Source organism: Schistocerca piceifrons, chromosome 8, assembly GCF_021461385.2.
Source record: "Schistocerca piceifrons isolate TAMUIC-IGC-003096 chromosome 8, iqSchPice1.1, whole genome shotgun sequence".
Taxonomy (NCBI): domain Eukaryota; kingdom Metazoa; phylum Arthropoda; class Insecta; order Orthoptera; family Acrididae; genus Schistocerca; species Schistocerca piceifrons.
In genome coordinates this window covers 259,285,076-259,302,721 of record NC_060145.1, presented here as the reverse complement: position 1 = coordinate 259,302,721, position 17,646 = coordinate 259,285,076, and the positions used below count along the sequence as shown (strand labels likewise).

Below are 17,646 nucleotides of genomic sequence, written 5' to 3'. Positions count from 1 at the left end.
ACTCTGCCACTGTCCTATAGGGCCACTCAAAATCAGTTGCACGTCACCTGTCTACATCTACATCCATACTCCGCAAGCCACCTGACGGTGTGTGGCGGAGGGTACCTTGAGTACCTCTATCACTTCTCCCTTCTATTCCAGTCTCGTATTGTTCGTGGAAAGAAAGATTGTCGGTATGCTTCTGTGTGGGCTCTAATCTCTCTGATTTTATCCTCATGGTCTCTTCGCGAGATATACGTAAGAGGGAGCAATATACTGCTTAACTCTTCGGTGAAGGTATGTTCTCGAAACTTCAACAAAAACCCGTACCGAGCTACTGAACGTCTCTCCCGCAGAGTCTTCCACCGGAGTTTATCTACCATCTCCGTAACGCTTTCGCGATTACTAAATGATCCTGTAACGAAGCGCGCTGCTCTCCGTTGGATCTTCTCTATGTCTTGTATCAACCCTATCTGGTACGGATCCCACACTGCTGAGCAGTATTCAAGCAGTGGGCGAACAAGCGTACTGTTGCCTACTTCCTTTGTTTTCGGATCGCATTTCCTTAGGATTTTTCCAATGAATCTCAGTCTGGCTTCTGCTTTACCGACGATTAACTTCATATGATCATTCCATTTTAAATCACTCCTAATGCGTACTCCCAGATAATTTATAGAATTAACTGCTTCCTGTTGCTGAAGTGCTATTTTGTAGCTAAATGATAAGGGATCTATCTTTCTATGTATTCGCAGCCCATTACACTTGTCTACATTGAGATTCAATTGCCATTCCCTGAACCATGCATCAATTCGCTGCTGATCCTCCTGCATTTCAGTACAATTTTCCATTGTTAAAACCTCTCGATATACCACAGCATCATCCGCAAAAAGTCTCAGTGAACTTCCGATGTCATCCACAAGGTCATTTATGTATATTGTGAACAGCAACGGTCCCACGACACTCCCCTGCGGCACACCTGAAATCACTCTTACTTCGGAAGACTTCTCTCCATTGAGAATGACATGCTGCGTTCTGTTATCTAGGAAATCTCCAATCCAATCACACAATTGGTCTGATAGTCCATATGCTCTTACTTTGTTCATTAAACATCTGTGGGGAACTGTATCGAACGCCTTGCGGAAGTCAAGAAACACGGCATCTAGCTGGGAACCCGTGTCTATGGCCCTCTGAGTCTCGTGGACGAATAGCGGTGTAGTTCGGCGTGCAGTGATATACGTCGTTTCTCTTCGTGGGATCTTAGTTGCCAGTGTCAGTCAGCTGACTTTGTGTACTCACTGATATAATTAAGTATCCGGAAGTGGTGGATAATCGTCTAGCATTGCAAGACAATGTGCAGAATACGAAGAAGAGGAGGTATTTGCGGAGTAACGAGCGTTCGATCGTCTCTAACGTTATTACAGCGTGTGTTAAGGAGGCGACACAAAATGAACTGTTAGCTAATATTACCAGTCCCAATCAAAGGACTGCAGTTTATGCAAACGTTAGCCTCGCCACAATAGGATGCATAAGGAAGGAACGCGAAAACAAGGGGCATGGCTTACTGGAATCACCGCGAAGGAAAACTAACAATTTAGGAAAGAAACCCATCGTTATAGACAGTTTCACAAAATCGGTCATTCGACAAACGATGGAGGACTGTTACATAACCAAAAAATAGTGCCCACACTACGGAAATTATTTTCTTGGCAGAAAGATGTTTTACACAAGACATTGCGTGAAATGGGATTTACTTTTCAGACATGTTTACGAAGACAGTGCGAATCGAACTAGTGCGAATCGAACTAATACAACACACGAAATTATAAATTTCTGGTTACTTTTTAAACACTCTTCGTGTTGCAAGAATTGTTAAGTTTCAATGCAGCCCTTCAAAGAAAACTTCTACCTTCAAGTAGAAACACAAAGTAAGAACAAGTCTTAAATTCTAGAGATTGATTGCACTATATCTGGTTCGTCTTACGAATAGAGGAACATACATTCACGTGAATAGGCATTCGGTTTTATGTTTGTAGTAGAATCCTGCCTTCCGTTCTTATGTTAATACACTCCTGGAAATTGAAATAAGAACACCGTGAATTCATTGTCCCAGGAAGGGGAAACTTTATTGACACATTCCTGGGGTCAGATACATCACATGACCACACTGACAGAACCACAGGCACATAGACACAGGCAACAGAGCATGCACAATGTCGGCACTAGTACAGTGTATATCCACCTTTCGCAGCAATGCAGGCTGCTATTCTCCCATGGAGACGATCGTAGAGATGCTGGATGTAGTCCTGTGGAACGGCTTGCCATGCCATTTCCACCTGGCGCCTCAGTTGGACCAGCGTTCGTGCTGGACGTGCAGACCGCGTGAGACGACGCTTGATCCAGTCCCAAACATGCTCAATGGGGGACAGATCCGGAGATCTTGCTGGCCAGGGTAGTTGACTTACACCTTCTAGAGCACGTTGGGTGGCACGGGATACATGCGGACGTGCATTGTCCTGTTGGAACAGCAACTTCCCTTGCCAGTCTAGGGATGGTAGAACGATGGGTTCGATGACGGTTTGGATGTACCGTGCACTATTCAGTGTCCCCTCGACGATCACCAGTGGTGTACGGCCAGTGTAGGAGATCGCTCCCCACACCATGATGCCGGGTGTTGGCCCTGTGTGCCTCGGTCGTATGCAGTCCTGATTGTGGCGCTCACCTGCACGGCGCCAAACACGCATACGACCATCATTGGCACCAAGGCAGAAGCGACTCTCATCGCTGAAGACGACACGTCTCCATTCGTCCCTCCATTCACGCCTGTCGCGACACCACTGGAGGCGGGCTGCACGATGTTGGGGCGTGAGCGGAAGACGGCCTAACGGTGTGCGGGACCGTAGCCCAGCTTCATGGAGACGGTTGCGAATGGTCGTCGCCGATACCCCAGGAGCAACAGTGTCCCGAATTTGCTGGGAAGTGGCGGTGCGGTCCCCTACGGCACTGCGTAGGATCCTACGGTCTTGGCGTGCATCCGTGCGTCGCTGCGGTCCGGTCCCAGGTCGACGGGCACGTGCACCTTCCGCCGACCACTGGCGACAACATCGATGTACTGTGGAGACCTCACGCCCCACGTGTTGAGCAATTCGGCGGTACGTCCACCCGGCCTCCCGCATGCCCACTATGCGCCCTCGCTCAAAGTCCGTCAACTGCACATACGGTTCACGTCCACGCTGTCGCGGCATGCTACCAGTGTTAAAGACTGCGATGGAGCTCCGTATGCCACGGCAAACTGGCTGACACTGACGGCATCGGTGCACAAATGCTGCGCAGCTAGCGCCATTCGACGGCCAACACCGCGGTTCCTGGTGTGTCCGCTGTGCCGTGCGTGTGATCATTGCTTGTACAGCTCTCTCGCAGTGTCCGGAGCAAGTATGGTGGGTCTGACACACCGGTGTCAATGTGTTCTTTTTTCCATTTCCAGGAGTGTATTATCTACTCTATAACGTTGTGTTTCGAAAGAAGCTATCGTCTTTTGTTTTCCTTATACTCTTAACGCATTTGTCTAAAAATAAACGCAGCCGGGACGTATCTGTACACGGCCTCGCCACAGATTTAAAGCGCGCGCCGCGGCAGGGACGGTACTACGTTGTGAAACAGCGCCTTGTGACGTAGGTGGGTAGGCAGAGTGGGGACTCGCTCGCTCGCTCTTCAGTTTACCGACAGACTATACAAACGCCACAATGTCTGCACCCCCACTGGTCGCAGCTTAACTGAATTCCCGCAACAGGGTTGCTGAGAGAAACTTGTTCAACGTTAGTATTATCGTCGTTTTTGTCCGTGTCGGCTGTAATATTATTACACTGTCTGTTGCTACAGACGTGCATGTATGTCTGGAGGAAGAGATATTATAGTATTAAATACATAATTATTTGCAGCACCTTTTTCATAAATAAATTGTCTTTTCTGGTACAAGCGTTATTTTTTGGAACCTGGTGCGGCGGCGCGGTTCTTTCCGTCCCTTTACGCCGAACCTGCACCAACCTGTGAACGTTGTCTCAGCAGATCATCAGTAGGAAAGCCGAGTGAAACCTACTGTACTTCGACGTGAACCAGGCTGCAATTTAAGTCACTAATCTACGTCTCAGGAGAAAGTTTTCACTCAAATGAAAAGTTGGAAATTTTGTCCTCAATTAATATATTCTGAAACTTAGGTGAACAAGTATCACTGCAAAGCCCGTGCTAGTCTTAACACGGTCACTCATAATTCCTTTCATTCACGTTAGCAAGTTTATGGTGTTGCTACAAAAATACTGATTGTTTTTGATCGATAATGCTCGCCAAGTATTAAGTCTGTCGGTACCAAATGCAGTCACAGTTTTTAGCCACCGACCTGCTCAATACGCCACACGGAATATATGTCTTTTTTCGTCACAAAATTCACTTAAAATTTCCGACATTTCTACGCGCCCATCGGGATAATTATGCCGTCACTTTACCACACTTTTGATGTATGAAACACAGCTAGATCCGGCAACTTCTCGTTTCCATCGGAACTACTACTACACACGCCCATACTGTTTCATAGCGAGGCTCCCACTTAACTGCCTCCAAAGCAGGATCGGTATATGGCGCTACGCCTCAGTGGCAGCTAATCACTCCCAGATCCTCAGTAGCTATGGCGGTTGGCACAGAAACAACCGATTTTCTGTTGTATCGGTTCCTTCCCAGGTCAGTTCTACGTAACTGTTAAAATCGCTCAAAATAACCGGTTTCTGAAACAACCGATTATCAGCTTTTTAATCCTGCTAATTCCTGCAATAAACGCAGGAATCGAACAAAGCCTGAAAAATTTTGACACTGTCTTAGTCCGTCCACTGTCCGCTGCTTTCCTCGAAAAATGATAATTGGTTGAATACCAAATACCACAAGACGTCAGCAGTATTACCGTAATTTCCTTCCTCTTTTACTATATTATAGAAATGGCAGACAAATCTTTAATCTTTCAAAGCAAATGAAATATTGTACTTCATTGTTACGTCAGTTGGTAAAAATATTTACAGACTAGTGTTGGTGCCATTCTGTATGTAATACAACAGATGGCCAGCGACGACTGCGAGAACTCCCTTACAGACCAGGTCTTGCACACTGCATGTACACGTCAACAAAGACATTGTTGTCTCAGCAATTCTGTACCAATTCTTATGCCATGTGTTTGTTGCTCGTTACTGTCAGCATTGTTATTAAAATAGCTCCGATGGCTTTTCCCATTTTTTTATAATAACGCAATATTTCAAATTCAATGTTAATTTTATGAACAAATATCATTCGTTTTTAAAAAAGGGTTATTTAAAAACGAAAAATTTTATACCTGCTATTACGGGTAATTGATATTTTGGTTTTTTACTCGATTATCAAAAAAACAGAAAACACCTGTTACAACTGAGGCAAACAAATACCGAAAAAACGGTTATTCAGAACTAAAATTCTGGTTTTAACCGGTCGGTTTATCCCATCCTTACCCCTCGGTACCTTCAGCATTTAACTTCAGTTTATATTGCTATACGCTGAATAAATAAAGAGATAAATGTCTGTGGGGCCATTACTCGCCTGTGATCTCGTCGCTCTCCAATTTCTACTTAAGCAGCGCTCAAGACCAGTGATCGCCAAACGTTATTAGTTAAAAGCTAATGTTGACATCGTAGGGAAAAGTGGCCGCTCAAAGAGAAATTCAGTTTTCATCATACCATGGTTATTGATACATGGTTACCACCAAATGCCGAATGAAACACACCGAAGACGGTTTTCAGTAATATAACTTAATTAATTAAAAAAAGATACAATGTACAATGGTGGATGATAGCTTTGTCTATAAAAAGGTTTAGAAGTTAGTTTTATCTGTTGTATTTCACTTGGTTTTTGGAAGTAACTAATTCTTAATGGAGTGAAGACCTCGTTTACTTTTCCCGATCGATCGGCATGTCGGCTTTAGTGATCCAGAGAAGAGAGTACCAAATTGAAATGAATACTAGTAGTTCTAGGGGACTGATGACCTCAGATGTTAAGGCCCATAGTGCTTAGAGCCATCTGAACCATTTTTTGAACTACATTTGTAGGCCGAAAGACGTTGTTTGAGCACTGATATTGTAAAAAATTATTGCTCTCCGAAGTTTTTACTACGAAATAATGGAACAAACTTCATCCGTCAGTCTCACTGACAACAATGGCGATGGGTATTGAAACTAGTCTGACCACTTCTCGGGTGGCAGTGGCGCTGTTAAGAGCAAAAAATATGTCATGGCCACTTTTCCCGACTGGCCACTTTAGTACACCTTTCTTACGGTCTTAATATTAGCTGGTAACCTACGGAAATTAGTATATAATATTAATTCACAACACTAATCGCAATATGAGACACGATGACAAATGTTCACTAAATGTTATGAACGTCACTTTTTTTTACTCATTGCATTGTATTACAACAGACTTTTTTCATATTAGTTGCTACAAACATGTGCAACTTTTGAAGATGACCGTCTCTGCAACGTGCAATCACGAATCATGTTACTTCCGCTTGACACTTATACCATAGCAGCTGACTAGTGCTAGTTGCGTACGGTCATGAGCTGTAAACATTGAAAGACAAACAATCCAATATTTCCCCTCACACTTCTGTTAACTTCGCAGTGGCCACGCCACATACCACTCAGCCCTGCCGTAAACGGCAAACTTTACTTAGCTCACTGTCGAATTCACAAATGTCTATTATAATTGAGAACATCTTAAAGTATTACTGCCTCTGTAAGGATCTTTGATTGTTACTGGGGAAGATAAATACAGTCCTAAGAAGTTCTTAACATTAGTTGACAGTTTTGTACTGTGCTGTTAGTATCTAGCACATGTTACACTAAAGAGCCAAAGAAACTGGTACACCTGTCTGATATCGTGTAGGGCACCCGCAAGCTCACGAAAGTGCAGCAACACGACGTGGCATGGACTCGACTAATGTGTGAAGTAGTGCTGGAGGGAATTGACATAATGAATCTTGCAGGGCTGTCCATAAATCCGTAAAAGTGCTTCTGAACAGCACGTTGCAAGGCATCCCGGATATGCTCAATAATGTTCATGTCTGGGTAGTTTGGTAGTCGACGGAAATGTTTAAACTCAAAAGAGTGTTCCTAAAGCCACTCTGCAGCAATTCTGGACATGTGGAGTGCCGCACCGTCCTGCTGGAATTACGTAAGTCCTTCCGAATGCACAATTGACGTGAATGGATGCAGGTGATCAGACAGGATGCTTACGTACGTCTCACGTGTCAGAGTCGTATCTAGACGTATCAGGAGTCCCACATTACTCCAAGTGCACACCCCCACACCATTACGGAGCCTCCAACAGCTTGAACAGTGCCCTGCTGACATGGAGGGTCCATGGATTCATGAGGCTGTCTCCACACCCGTACACGTCCATCTGCTCGATACGCTTTGAAACGAGACTCGTGCGACTAGACAACGTGCTTCCAGCCATCAACAGTCCAATGTCGGTGTTGATGGAACCAGACGAGGTATAAAGCTTTGTGTCATGCAGTCATGGGCCTTCGGCTCCGAAAGCCCATATCTATGATGTTTCGTTGAATGGTACCGCACGCTGACACTTGTTGATGGGCCAGCCCTGAAATCTGCAGCAATTTGCGGAAGAGTTGCACTTCTGTCTCAAACAATTCTCTTCAGCCATCGTTGGTCCCGTACTTGCAGGGTCTTCTCCCGGCCGCAGCGATGTCGGAGATTTGATGTTTTTTGATATTCACGGTACACTTGTGAAATGACCGTACGGAAAAATCCTCACTTCATTGTTATCTCGGAGATGCTGCGTCCCATCGCTCCTTCCCCGACTGTAATAGCACTTTCAGACATTTAAATCTTGATAATCTGCCATTGCAGCAGCAGTAACCGAGCTAAGAACTGCGCCATACACTTGTTGTCTTATACAGGCGATTGCCGACCGAGAGCCGTATTTGAATACGCGAGCGGCCCGCGGGCGGCAGTTTGAAGACCGCTTCTGTCCTGCCTCCATCTACACAGTCACTGCACGGCTATCTGGAGTCACAGACGGCCAGGTTTGCGCCGGTGGGTGTGTTTGTTTGTCACCGGATGCTGGCGGCGTGTGACGTACGGAGCGCGGTGAGCAGCGGGAAGGCTGGCAGCAAGGCGCGTGTAAAAATAGTTCCCCACGCAGCGGCACACGCCCAGGACACGACAGCACGGCACAGCACGGGACGGGCCGCCCACGAGCCGCCGAACAATGCAGCCCGAAGAAAAAGGCGCGTGGCGTGGGCTGACGGCGTCGTGCTCTGCCGCACCAAGGTGTACACAACGTATCAACTTGCCTCGTAATAACGTACTGCTCTCTATGAGGTCACCTACTTGCAGCGGGAGTGCCTTGGTAGCTGCGAGGTGAGCGCGGCGGATTGCTACACGAAAGGACTCGGGTTCGAGTCCCGGCCCGGTCTGGGATTTTCTCCGCTCGGGGACTGGATGTTGTGTTGTCCTAATCCACATTACTATTGAGATGGCTGAATCGGATGGCCGTAAAGCCAATTAAACAAAAATGCTTACTAAGGGACTGCTCCAACTCGTCCACATTCACGGTATACCAGCTGATATACTTACCTTTGGATGGATATTTATTTTGCAAATTTTATATTAGAAACAGAAACAAAAAATTAACTGTTTGTTGATTAATATAGAAAAAAATTCTCTTGTATGTATTCGTGCAAACACTTTTGTAATTATGAAACAGTCGTACAGAGATATACACAATGTACAAATGTGTAAGTACAGCTCCTGGACAGTTTCTGCATGCTGGATGCAGCTGCTTCGCGTATCTACAAAGCTTTTTTTGGAAACGTCTCTGTGGCAACGCCTCTTCATACCTCTATAGACGGCTACTGTTTTCGACTTAAGCCATTTGGTCCTCGCAGTTGAAAGTTGTGAAAAGCGCTGCCCGGTTTCGGGAATTTCCTTAAAGTTGACTCGACTGTAGGAATGTCTTAGTAGTAAAGAATAAATGTACGCACATCAAAAAAAGATTTGCATCACCTCGGTTCCGAGAGTTCCTGAACCTGTACAGAAAATAGCAGTACAGATCAACACAAACATCATTTCCGCCATTTTTGTTGCTCATGAAAACCACACATTGCATGTTGTACCAACATACAGCGAAACCTTCAGAGGTGGTGGGTCAGATTGTTGTACACACCGGTATCTGTGATACCCAGTAGCACGTCCTCTTGCAGTGATGTATGCCTGGATTCGTCGTGGCATACGGTCCACAAGTTCATCAAGGCACTGTTGGTCCATATTGTCCCATTCCTCAACGGCGATGATCCCTCAGAGTGGTTGGTGGTTCACGTCGTCCATAAACAGCCCTTTTCAATCTATCGCAGGCATGTTCGATAGGGTTCATGTCTGGAGAACATGCTGGCCACTCTAGTCGAGCGAAGTCGTTATCCTGATCCTGAAGAAAGTCATTCACAAGATGTGCACGATGGGGGGGGGGGGGGGGGGGCGTCGAATTGTCGTCCACGAAGACGAATGCCCTGCCGATATGGTTGCACTATCGGTCGGAGGATGGCATTAACGTATCGTACAGCCCTTACGGCGCCATCCATGACCACCAGCGGCGTACGTCGGCCCCACATAATGCCACCCCAAAACAGCGGGGAACCTCCACCTTACTGCATTCGCTAGACAGTGTGTCTAAGGCGTTCAGCCTGACCCGGTTACCTCCGAACACGTCTCCTATGATTGTCTGGTTGAAGGCATATGCGACACTCATCGGTGAAGAGAACGTGATGTCAATCCTGACCAGTCCGTTCGGCATGTTGTTCGGCCCATCTGTACCGCGCTATATGGTGTCGTGGTTGCAAAGATGGACCTCGCCATGTACGTCGGAAGTGAAGTTGCGCATCATGCAGCCTACTGCGCACAGTTTGAGTCGTAACACGACGCCCTGTGGCTGCACGAAAACCATTATTCAACATGGTGGCGTTGCTGTCAGTGTTCCTCCGAGCCATAATCCGTAGGTAGGCTTTCGGTGGCCTGAGCGAGACATGTCATCGACACTTCCTGTCTCTCTGTCTCTCCTCCATGTCCGAACAACATCGCTTTGGTTCACTCCGAGACGCCTGGAGACTTCCCTTGTTGAGAGCCCTTCCTGGCACAAAGTAACAATGCGGACGCGATCGAACCGCGGTATTGACCGTCTAGGCATGGTTGAACTACAGACAACACGAGCTTTGCACCTCCTTCCTGGTGGAATTACTGGAACTGATCAGCTGTCGGACACCCTCCGTCTCATAGGCGCTGCTCATGCATGGTTGTTTACACCTTTGGGCGGGGTTTAGTGACATCACTGAACAGTCACAGGGACTGTGTCTGTGATAAAATATCCGCAGGCAACGTCTATCTTCAGGAGTTCTAGGAACCGAGGTGATGCAAAACTTTTTTTTTCTGCGAGTATTAGAACCTCATGCATGAGGCGGAATCATTTCGAACATCTCAGTGCTTGCGACATCATATCCCTTCAGCTATTTGTCGTACAACGATATCAGTATTTGTTTAGATACATTCAGCGGCATACTGTTTGCAAAATATGTTGCGATAAGACTTAATAGCAAAGAAGTAATAAATTTGAACGTCTTATACATTGCGGCAGTTTTTCACGCATCTCAGTGTTTTTAACGTCATGTCTCCTAAACTATGACTGGACCATAATATAATTTTGCAGGTGCGTTCAGCAGCGTAGGAGTATACACCGAACGTTTAAGGAAGAGGTCAGTTCGTGCACAAAATCCTGCACCGGTAGCAATTTCGTAATTATGGACGGCTATAGAGGCAGAATGGCTCAGTATTTCTGTAGGGAATTTCCAACGACTTCGAGTTGTTGCACTAGGCCGGCAAAAAGGAGATCCGGCAGTATATTAGGAGGTATTCGATGGCTTTTGCCATCTGAGTGTACACTGGCGTGAGGTGCGGCATCAAACCAGTCTTCGCAGTAAGGAGCAAAACAACAACAACTACTACTACTACTACATATGTACTAAGATGGTATCTGTTCTTTCGGACATGTCCGAAAGAACAGATACCATCGGTGACCATGCAGCTGGTTAGAATTAAATTACAATGAAATGAACACCCTTAGCTGCTTACAGGCGTTGACATACGTCAACGGGGACAGATGGAAATGTGTGCCCCGACCGGGACTCGAACCCGGGATCTCCTGCTTACATGGCAGACGCTCTACCCATCTGAGCCACCGAGGACACAGAGAATAGCGCGACTGCAGGGATTTATCTCCGGCACGCCTCCCGCGAAACCCACATTCTCAACGTATTGTCCCGCACTACATTCGTAGTGCCCCCGCCCATTATACTCATTACTCGCGGCGCATTGCCGATTCCCGTAAGAGTTCGGGCACTGTTTGTACATTCGCACAGAAGAAGAAGATGGTCAAGTGGCCGGTGTAATTTCATTCTAACGAGATGCATGGTCACCGATGGTATCTGTTCTTTTGGACATGTCCGAAAGAACAGATACCATCTTAGTACATATATAGTTAAGGCTCACCGGCCACTTGACCATCTTCTTCTTCTGTGCGAATGCACAAACAGTGCCCGAACACTTACGGGAATCGGCAACGCACCGCGAGTATAATGGGCGGGGGCACTACGAATGTAGTGCGGGACAATACGTTGAGAATGTGGGTTTCGCGGAAGGCGTGCCAGAGATAAATCCCTGCAGTCGCGCTATTCTCTGTGTCCTCGGTGGCTCAGATGGGTAGAGCGTCTGCCATGTAAGCAGGAGATCCCGGGTTCGAGTCCCGGTCGGGGCACACATTTTCATCTGTCCCCGTTGACGTATGTCAACGCCTGTAAGCAGCTAAGGGTGTTCATTTCATTGTACTACTACTACTACTACTACTACAAGCAACAACAAACATGAACATTATTTCATTGAAAGTATCTACTTTCATTAACTTCCCCATAACTTGTACAGTGAAGCACATCTATCCAGTGTGGCAAGTATTAATTCGTTAAACGTCAGCACATCTGTCCCTCAGTCTCGGCTGTAAGGTCTTAACTGACTGTGAAAATTTTAGTGTGTGGAGGGGAAGGTTCAGTCCACTGTGAATGCTGATCGCAGTTCACGATGACGACAGACTGGTTACAGGGGCAGCGTCCTCGCCACGGAGCGGTAGCGACCTCCACGTCGGTCACGAGGCAGATCAGATGAAGTGGAGCTTTAGAGAGGCTGACAAGTGGATGTTGCCTAAATTGAGCGGCATTGTACGCCTGCGATACGGGTCGAGTTAAGCGCGGACGGCGGCTTGCGGGGCCGTACCACGCCAGCCGAGGCGAATAAGCTGGCTTATTGTCCCGCCCCGTTGCCAGGAGTACAGCACGGCGTCCTCCTTTCGTTATAGCGGTAAACGAGCACCTCCATAGGACGGACAACACACACAAGTATTCATTGACGATGGCGAGGATACGAATTAACGTGTGTAGATCACAGTATCTCGATATCCATTCAATTCTATATCAAGTATGAGAAGGAACATTACGCTCTCCTAAAAACAATTTATCGAGTACCAGACAAGCAGCACACCTTTTCTCCATTTTAACGTCAGCAAGGATAGAACACAAAGAAATTTTACTCATAATTGTAAATTTGCTGATTTTTAGGTCTCCTTACCTCCATCAGTAAATAGGGAACACTTATACGAGCAGTTGTTGATAATTCTTCTATTCCTAACGTTTCGTCCAATACTACATTGGATATCCTCAGAGGTATGGCTGGTTCTGCTGAGTCCTGCTGACTGACGAGTCGGGCGTCGGAGAGCGGCCTAAATACCAAGGAAAGTGGGCGTGGTCTAGCTTGCACACAGTAGCAGAGAGAAAACTAGTCAAAGATAAAATGTAACTATCTATAATAGTCCGTCATAGATAAAAATCACTTATCGATTCTGTAACGCCACTGTCCATATATCGCTTAATTTCAATGCCTCTTCTTTTCTATTAAAATTATCTTCATGTTTATAAATTTCAATAACCTCCCTATACAGTCGTGGATAATAGTTCGTGGTAGCACTTAAAACTGTAGCTTCAGAAATCTTAACTACATGGTCACCTGACTCAAGTGCATGTTCCGCAACGGCCGATTTATCTATTTTTCCCAGTCGGAAAAGACTTTTATGCTCCTTTACCCTCGTATTGACACTTCTTTTCGTAGTACCAATATAGACCTTGCCACAAGTACATGGAATTTTATACACACCGCTAGATGATAATGGTGGCCTTCTATCTTTAACAGCTCGAAGTACTTCTCCTATTATTCTGGTAAGTTTGAATACCGCTTTCACTTCATGTTTCAGCAAAATTTTGCCGATTCGATCTGTAACCTTACTAATGAAAGGTAAAGACACCGTGTTTTTCCATTGCTGAGTACCATCCTTGTCCTTTGGTCTGCTGTAATTAGGTCTTAAAACTCTATTAATTTCTTTGTTTGAGTACCCATTCTTTTCGAAGGCCGGTTTCAGATGATTCAGTTCCGTATCCAGATGTTCCGGCGTACAAATCCGTTTTGCCCTGGCTACTAAACTTTTGATTACACCTCTTTTTTGTGGGTGATGACTGGAGTTCTTATGTAAGTATCTATCAGTATGTGTGCTCTTCCGAAACACCTTATGTTTTAGACTGCCATGGGTCTGTCTCATGACTAACACATCGAGAAACGAAATAGCCTGGTCTTTTTCCACTTCAATGGTAAACTGAATTTTAGGGTTTATGCTATTAAGATAATCAAAAAATTCGTCTAAGGCTTTTTTGCCGTGTGTCCACACCACGAATGTGTCGTCTACATAACGATACCAACAACATGGTTTCTTATTTGCTTTATTCAACGCTAATTGTTCAAATTTCTCCATGTAAAAATTGGCAATCGCAGGGCTTAACGGGTTACCCATGGCAACGTCAGTTGGCAGGACTCAGCAGGACCAGCCATACCTCTGAGGATGTCCAACGTAGTATTGGACGAAACGTTTGGAATAGAAGAATTCCATGGACCACGGCCATATAACCCGAAAGAACTATCAACAACAGTACCATCCGGTCGTAAAAGCCTTCATTGTACGACTTATACGACCACTTTGTTTTCCGTCTGTCTGTCTGTCCTTGCTGTCTGTCTGCCCTTCCATCCAACTGTTAAAAACTCTTTTTCCCAGAAACGGCTAGAAGAATCACGTTGAAATTCATGTCACACACAAAGGTCTATGGTCACTTGGATGTGTAAGACTTTGAAACTTCTACATGAATGCAATCAAATATTTTGATACTCGCAAACTCACTCATCAAAATGTGTAGGGTACTTCCACTTGGACTAGAATAATGAAATTTGGTAAGAAGCAAGGTTTCGCAGTACAATCAACGGAAAAAAGTTCGAGAATTGTAAATGTGCAATTATATCACACGAAACAAATTGTCATTTGTTATCCGACGTCAAGCTTGAAACGGAGTGGAAGTGCGGTTCTAGACGCTACAGTCTGGAGCCGAGCGACCGCTACAGTCGCAAGTTCGAATCCTGCCTCGGGCATGGTTGTGTGTGATTCCCTTAGGTTAGTTAGGTTTAAGTAGTTCTAAGCTCTAGGCGACTGATGACCTTAGAAGTTAAGTCGCATAGTGCTCAGAGCCAATTGAACCAATAGTTCTGAAATCAAAACAATCAGTAATTCTAGTCTGCAAATGTTTGTTTCACATATAAGTTGAAACACCACATCTATGTGCAGTAATCTGCTTGGGCATCTACTGATGAATAAGTAACGAAATGCTGCACGTGAGCAGTAAAGTCATTCCTTACCTGATGTTTGACTTTTACCATTGCGGCCCAGTCAGCCCGGATGGAGAACTACCGACTATTGCGATAATTTTTGCTTGGCTCTTGCATGACTTTATATCACATTTATATTACTCAAATTAAAACAGTCTCAAAAATCTTGGAATCCCTAGAACCGATCTCATGCCAGTATCAATGCCGATAACAGGCAAAAATAATCTCGCTTCCTGTCATGGATACACAAGTAAGTTTGTACGAAACCCTCAGTGCGCGATCCCACTGGTACCAGGTCAGTTTTTGTTGTACACACATAAAAAAAAAGTTTTGCATCATCTCGGTTCCGAGAGTTCCGGAATCTGTACAGAAAATTGGAATAGAGATCAACATAAACATCATTTCCGCCTTTTTTATTGCTCATGAAATCAGGAGTGCTGTTGTCCACAACCGTTGCCTAAGAGACGCTGTTTTATGACAGGGTGCTTCGCCATGCTGATCCAATCATCATCTGCAAATTGTTCCTCTACTGTCCATACCCTCCCGCGTCCAGCGTTACCTAAATCGTGTGTGTGTGTGTGTGTGTGTGTGTGTGTGTGTGTGTGTATGTGTGTGTGTGTTTGTTCATAGGATAATTTAGGTTAAGTAGTACGTAAGCTTAGAGACTGATGACCTTAGCAGTTAAGTCCCATAAGATTTCACACACATTTGAACATTTTTGACAAACGTGAACCCTTGCGTCGTATTGCCACATAGTATAGCGTGATTCATCATTCGTTTCCAGTCTTCTACTATCCACCTTCATCGCGCTTTCCAGCACCTCAAGTCTACGCATATGTGCTACTTACGAGGAGCTTCTCGATTACTGTATCACATTCTGCATCTACATGGATACTCTGCCTGGCAGAGGATTAATCGAACCACCTTCACAATAATTCTCTATTATTCCAATCTCGAACATTCCTGTTTAACTCCATACATACAGTCACTGTGCTAGATGGACAGCTGGTAACTGAAGCTCGCAAGAGATTTCTTACGCACATTTTTTGCTATTTTTTACAATAACCCTCTGCAATGCTGGATGATCCCTTTCCGTCACTACATGAAGGCTGCCTGTTCTTGTTTTGATTGTGGTGGTTTTTCGCATTTCCAAATCACAATTACACAAGTAATACTGACTTGGGCAAGAGTGTTAGAACTGTTGAAATGTCCCTAATGTATTTTTCACTCAGGTGACATCCAATGACTACCAGTTCACGATCGAAGTCACTGAGGTCAACAGTCCGACGTATTCCACAGTCGCAGCTTCTCTGCTGTCAGCACATTACTCCCCGCCTCCTTTTATACTGCCGGATCTGCCACTCTTGACATCTAAGGATAAATTCCGCATTGCTTAGGGGTGTCCGGATACTTTTGATTAAATGGTGTATCTGAAACCAACTACGACCAACGGATATAGAGGCATGTTCCACACGAGTCGTCGGCTTTGAGCACTGACATAGGAAACAAGTTCCAAGCCGGCCGTGGTGGCCGAGCCGTTCTAGGCGCTACAGTCTGGAACCGCGCACCGCTACGGTCCCAGTTTCGAATCCTGCCTCGGGCATGGTTGTGTGTGATCTCCTTAGGTTAGTTAGGTTTAAGTAGTCGTAAGTTCTAGGGGACGGATGACCACAGAAGGTAAGTCCCATAGTGCTCAGAGCCATTTGAACCAAGCGACAAAAGCCCTAAACAATATGGCGACTACAACGTGATTTTACTAGCGATTTTTTTAATCAGAGTTAGCTACAGATCAGTCTGTCACCACAAACAGGTTTTTTTTAGTACCATATTCGTTGGCTAAGCCAACTCGCAACCAAACTGTTACCTTCCAGCCTGACATATACCTCGGGCTAAGCTTCTGATCAATGGGTCTCTACAACCAGTTTTTTTTTTTCATCAATATTCATGCTCTTGCACCATTAACGTCACTTCACTGGCCAAAGCCGACAGCATATATCGCACATTCCTCTTGACCCCAACCAACCAAGGTAAAAGCACGTTTATTACCTAAGTACTGCCTGCAGCAGTGGCCGAGCGGTTCTAGGCGCTTCAGTCTGGAAGCGCGCGACCGCTACGGTCGCAGGTTCGAAGCCTGCCTCGGGCATGGGTGTGTGATGTCCTTATGTTGGTTAGGTTTAAGTGGTTCTAAGTTCAAAAATGTGTGTGAAATCTTATGAGCCTTAACTGCTAAGGTCATCAGTCCCTAAGCTTACACACTACTTAACCTAAATTATCCTAAACACAAACACACACACCCATGCCCGAGGGAGGACTCGAACGTCCGCCGGAACCAGCTGTACAGTCCATGACTGCAGCGACTTAGACCGCTCGGGGTTCTAAGTTATAGGGGACTGATGGCCTCAGATGTTAAGTGCTCAGAGCCATTTGAATCCTTTTTACCTCAGTATTACGAACAAAGGTAGCATCTCAGCTAAACACTCGCTCGTTTCAATGGCACAGAAATTACACCCAGACTGCCACCGTTTTTTGAGTCTCCCTACATTTACGCTCGTTCCCGTCAGGCTCGTAAACGATATGCTAGAAACTGAACTGAATCACGCGTGGTGAGGTATCTGACGACCAAGTTAAGCGACATGAAATGAGGAGCGAGCTTATACTTTGCAGCGTTCTCCCCAAAGCGGTTTCCCTTTTTTCACTTTTGGTCGTGGCAAGTAAGATTCGTACCAATAATGTGGTTTAAGATAAACCGAAGCGCGAGCACGAGCGTTTATGAGAAAGAAGATAACGGGCG

General features: G+C 45.5%; 2 non-coding genes across 2 annotated transcripts; one reads left to right on the top strand and one right to left on the bottom strand.

Annotated features, from left to right (window-relative positions):
* Positions 1–11,222: 11,222 nt before the first annotated feature.
* On the bottom strand, positions 11,223–11,296 carry Trnat-ugu. Its single transcript has one exon. It is a non-coding gene; the product is annotated as a tRNA-Thr (tRNA).
* A 495-nt stretch (positions 11,297–11,791) lies between these two features.
* Positions 11,792–11,865, top strand: Trnat-ugu. Its single transcript has one exon. It is a non-coding gene; the product is annotated as a tRNA-Thr (tRNA).
* The last annotated feature ends 5,781 nt before the right edge of the window (positions 11,866–17,646 follow it).